The sequence below is a fragment of the Neovison vison genome, chromosome 1, assembly GCF_020171115.1.
Source record: "Neovison vison isolate M4711 chromosome 1, ASM_NN_V1, whole genome shotgun sequence".
NCBI lineage: Eukaryota > Metazoa > Chordata > Mammalia > Carnivora > Mustelidae > Neogale > Neogale vison.
The window spans coordinates 191,760,769-191,766,490 of record NC_058091.1 but is presented as its reverse complement, the minus strand read 5'-3'; positions in this window follow the sequence as shown (position 1 = coordinate 191,766,490).

Genomic DNA, 5,722 nt, shown 5'->3' with positions numbered 1-5,722 from the left:
GCAGAGAGCTGATGCAGGGCTCAATCCCAGGACCCTGGGATCATGACCTGAGCCAAAGGCAGAGGCTTTAACCCACTGAGCCACCCAGGTGTCCCTGGGTTGCCTTTTTAAACTGTATTTTATTAATTTCTGTGTTTGACATTGTTTCCTGTATCCCTCTCTTTCAATTAATTTTTTTGTCTTGGAAAGTTCACTGGACTCTGTACGTTATAAACTCTTTAAGACTTACAATGACTGTAAACGTTTGATAATTGCAAACAATCTTGATTTGCAGCGTAGATGTAAATTCTAGATGGAAGATAATATTCTTAATACATTGACAATGTTGCATTTCATTCTAGAATGTATCAATCTAAATTTCATTTCTCATTCCATTGCAAAGTAACTCTTCAATTGCTCTAAATAATTTCTTTTTTACCTTGACATTTGCAATTTCATTATAGTATTTCTAGGTATAGATTATTATTTATGTGACATGTTATCCAGAGTTACTTTTATTTTAGGACACGTTATTTCTTCAGTTCTGGAAAAAATATTAGCAGCTATCTCACCAAATATTGCTTCTTTGTCCTCTAATCAATTCTAGCAATTAATCAATTCTCTTAACAGCCCTTTAATTTGGTGTGTATCTTTTTTCACGCTGTTTTCTGGTTAATTCTTCAATCCCATCTTCCAATTCACTGTTCATATATAAAATTTATTCGGTCTACTCATGTGGTAGATTGTGTTTCCAGCTATCACCACACACTATCTTCCACCTCACATGTTTTTTGGAGTGAGGCTTTGCTACTCCTGAAAAGAACAAAAAGAGTCTATGTCTCTTCCCCATGAATCTGGGTCAGCCCTTTGACTTGTTTGAACAATAAACTATAGCAGAAGTTGCACTGTGCCAACTCCAATTCTTTAAAAGGCTGGCCACTTCTGCTTTCATACTCCCTCAAGAAAACCAGCCACCATGTTTTAACAGAGCATGGACCAGAATAATGAATGATAAGACATCACGTGGATAGAAAAGAGCCACATGGTAAATCCCTGAGGCTTGTGAATGAAGACTTCTGGAACCTTCTAGCCCAGATGACTATAGCCAAGTCATTCCTGCCAATGCTACTAATTAAGTACTGCCTAAGTTCCTGACCGAAAATGATGAGAGGGCTGTTGATTTAAACCACTAAGTTTTGGCATGGTTTTTAACATTGTAATATATAACTGTAAGAATTATTTTTTAATTTCAGTGACTCTATTTTTCATTTCTAAGATTTATAACCAATTCTATTTCATAACTATTTTATTTTATTTTTGCTGGTACTGATTAATAATTGTTGCCTTTTTAAAATGGAAAGAATGCCTCATTCATTTCTCTGAACATCCTAAGCATAATTATTTTAAGTCTTTTTTCTTCAGAATAAATTCCTGCTTTGACATTGATTTTGCTATCTGTCTGTTCTGGCATTAGATTTCTCCATTACTATTTGGGGGGCAGGATAGTCAGATTATAAATACATTGTAAGAGGCTTTTCCTTTTTTCATTTCTCAATGCCCATCCCCTACCATATTTCTATCAATCTACTGATTTTTCAGTTGCTTCAGGCAGCCCTCCAAAGCCCAGACCATAACCTTATCACAGTGATCTGGGTCTTATTTATAGAGATACTGTGGATGTTGCAAGTTTGGTCACAAAACAAGGGATACCTTGGTTAAATTACTGGTCCTATGGCTGTGTCTATTACCTTCTGCCTCACTAAGTCCAGAGCTTTCTCAGAGCCCAAAGCAGAGTTCAGGTAGAGTGTGTCCACTTTTATTTTTAACTTTCCTTTAATAAGGGAGGTAGCCTTACCCCAAGCTCTGGCTTCTGACTTCTGACTTCCCTTTCCCTACCCTTTATCCTGTAAGCTCTAAGGCAAATCCCAGGCACAAATGACTCAGAGACCAGGAGTGGGAGATTCAGCCCTATTCACTTTATCACTCTTATATTACTTTCTTGGTTCATAGAGATGGTGGTTTTTGAAATGGGCTCTTTCCCCTCCTTCCTTTTAGATCCCACTGTTGCTATATATTTGGGCCACAGGGAGTAAATAAATTGTACATTTACTGTGCTACTTGGGCTAGAAGTGCAGAATGTCGTGGATCGAAATGTCTTCATCACACATCAAGATCCTTCATATTCTTGGGTATTTAGCAAGATTTCCTATCCTATTGACATCTGCTTTTCAGAGGTCATGTAATTAGATTGCAACCACTGGATAATCCAGCATAATCCTCCTATTTTAAGGTCCTTACCACTAACCACATCTGGAAAATTCCTTCACAGTGGTACCTAGGTAAGTGTTTGACTGAATAAGGGGAGGATGGGCATCTCGAGGGGACATTGTTGGATTCTGCCTACCACAGTAACTGATGACTGAAGATATTGTGGTAGGATGGGAAAAGGTGTTTACAACCAGTATTGAATGTAGGGATTTCTGTCTTCTAAGGACAGTAAGGGTAAGGAAAGAGGCATGAGGAAATGTAATTTATACCAGAGGAGAAAAGTTGATCTGCATACTATCCCATTACATTTTAAGACAGTGGTAAGACAACACTGCTGCTAAGAGGTGCCAAAGGGATGGAGATCTAAATTACTTAGAATATGAGGAAAATTAAGGCAAGAACGGTTTCAAAGAAAACCAGGCTGAAAGTTGGAGTCTATGTAGACACTGCCCTTATCTATTTGTTTCAGTATAAAACTCTTAACGTTGACACAAAACCTTTATATTGATCCAAATCTTCAGTAAATCTTGCCATCATAAAACTGTCTTCAGCGTGTGGCTCAAAAATAGAAGGAAAGGGGTCCAAATTCTACACTGTGACTTGTGTAGAACCAGAGGCAAGAGGACCAACGGCTTTAGGTAATGAGATGCAGGGATGTCTGGGTGGCTCAGTTGGTTAAGCATCTGTCTTCAGCTCCGGTCATGATCTCAGGGTCCTGGGATCAAGCCCCGCATCGGGCTCTCTGCTCAGCTGGAAGCCTGCTTCCTCCTCTCTCTCTCTCTCTCTCTCTGTCTGCCTCTCTGCCTACTTGTGATCTCTGTCAAATAAATAAATAAAATCTTTAAAAAAAAAAAAAAGGAAATGAGATGCAAATGATACCAAATGTTTAGAAAGTTAGGAACTTGGAACCAGAAGGGACCATGACAATATAAGCCCTCATGAATTGCAGTTACCTTAAAAAGAATCTGGGCCTTCCCACAGGATGGGCACTTGAGACAATCCTGTTTGAATGTCAAAGCAAATAAGAGTATCATCCTGGAATCTGAATTATAGTTTAGTGCAGTTCTCAATCGTGGCAGAGTGTTAGCATTACCTGGGGAGCTATTAATAAAAACTCCCAGTTAAAGAATACACCCCAGAATAATTAAATCAGAACTTCTCGGTGTGGGACACAGTCATCATTAGTATTTAAAGCTTTTCCAGGTGATTCTAATATACAGCCACTGCTTAAATCCACTGATTTAAGCAGTGGAAGAATCTTGAAGGAATCCTTACTTTTGTTGAATATGGGCATTAGAAGAGAAGTGACTATATCAAGTGTTCTAAGAGATGGGAGAAAACCCACTAAATCAAAGATTTATGAGAAGATGATTCAATTCTGTTGTGAAATTGAACAAGTGAGAACAGAGAGGAGACCTTCAAATTTGACTAAGAGGAGGAGACATTATTGCTTGAGACCGGTAGTAGTAAAATGGTGGGGACAAAATTTGGATTACAAAAACTTCAAGAGTGAACAGGAGACAGGAAGTTGAAGTAAATGTAGATTAATTTTCCAAGATACTAAAGGGGTTCATGAAACAAAACATGGACACCATGACAGGGAAAGAGCACTGAAATAACTAGGAGGCCCACGGAACAGAAGGAGCTTCCTCAATCAAACACAAATTTGAATAGAGACAACATTCTGACTATTGTGACTCCACACATACTTCTTTATATTCCTAAGTGCAAGGACTGGGAACCATGTTTACAGGAGAATAAAGAACACGCCTTTACTTTTCTCCTGAGGAGAAGGCTAGAGAATGAACATTAATTACAGCATAAAATGGGGGCTGCTGGGTGGCTCATTCAGTTAAGCATCTGCCTTTGGCTCTGGTCCATGATTGCAAGGTCCTGGGATCAAGCCCGCATCAGGCTCCCTGCTCAGTGGGGAGTCTGCTTCTCCCTCTGTCTCTGCCTCCCCTACTCCCAACCCCACTTATGTTCACTCTCTCTCACTCACTCTTTCTCTCTCTCAAATAAATAAATAAAATCTTTATTTTTTGAAGATTTTATTTATTTATTTGGCGTAGAGAGATACAGTGAGAGAAGGAGCACAAGCAGGAGGAGTGGAAGAGGGAAAAGCAGACTCCCTGCTGAGCAGAGAGTCCAATGTGGGGCTCCATCCCAAGACCCTGAGATCCTGACCTGAGCCAAAGGCAAATGCTTAACGACAGAGCCACCCAGGTGCCCCAATAAATAAAAGCTGTTTAAAAAAATTACAACACAAAGAATGTTTAGCTATAATTTAATTGACATAAGCATCATTTATAGGTACCATTGGTTTACTCTTCTATTTAATGTGTCACATATTTGTGATAGGTTTCATGACAATCAGGCAGTAATAACTTACTGAATACAAGTAAACAATTCATGCCAATGTGTGAGTAACTGGAGTATCTAGAGAGACATTTGCCTTTTAAAATAGAGAATGCCCTATTGGGGCACCTGGTTGGCTCAGTCGGTTAAGCATCAAGCAGCCGACTCTTGATTTCTGCTCAGGTCATGATCTCAGGGTTGTGAAATCAAGCCCTACACGGAGCCCCACATGGTGCCTGGGACTCCACACACAGTAGGGAGTCTGCTTAAGATTCTTTCCCTTCTCTCTCCCTGCCTCCTGTCCCCCTCCCCTCTCTCCTCCTCCCTCAATTAAATAAATACATCTTTAAAAAATAAAAATTAAACTAGAGAAAGCCTATTAATATAAATGAAGTCCCGTCTGGTGATGTAAAGAAGATATATGAAGGTTTGCAGCCAAGTCTACCCTTTGGCTGGGTATGAGTCCTATAAAGTTAACTTCTGTCAACTGGCTCTTCCCTGCCTCTGCTTCTGAACCTCAAGTTATCCAAGAATGCCATGTCCCCCTTGGTGGTTCCCCAGGTAGCTCTTGGCCCTGCAGGAGATGATGGAGGAAGGCAGAAATGGTAGCAGCTATTCTCACGTGTGAGTCAGCGGTATAAATAGATTCAGAATATTAATCAGCAATTTCATTTCAGGTAATTTTCAGGAAAAAAAAATATGTTTATGTATCCTTACAAACTATGTAACATGTTTGTATTTCACTATATTCTTACCTCCAAACAATCCTTCAGAAGTCCCTCAGCCATCCAGGACGACCTTGATCTTGCCTCCTAGAAAAGCTTTTCTGCTTTCCTCTTGGATACTCTCTCCTTCTGGATTAGAAATAACTTGTCACTGGATTTCCAGTTTCTTACTGATCCTGCTCGAGTTTAATGGAAAAAAAAAAAACCAGAAAGTCCTTGCAGGGAGCAACTATTCCTAACAGACCCTAGAGGAAAAACACTCAAGGTTTACCAGAGAAGGTACTAAGAAGGTTTTAGTGAACAGGCAGTTAGCTATAGCAGTCTTTGCCTAAGGGGCAGGAAAACTCCTTCAATAACTGAATCCCTCGTGACAGTCAGTGGAGTTTCTAGGG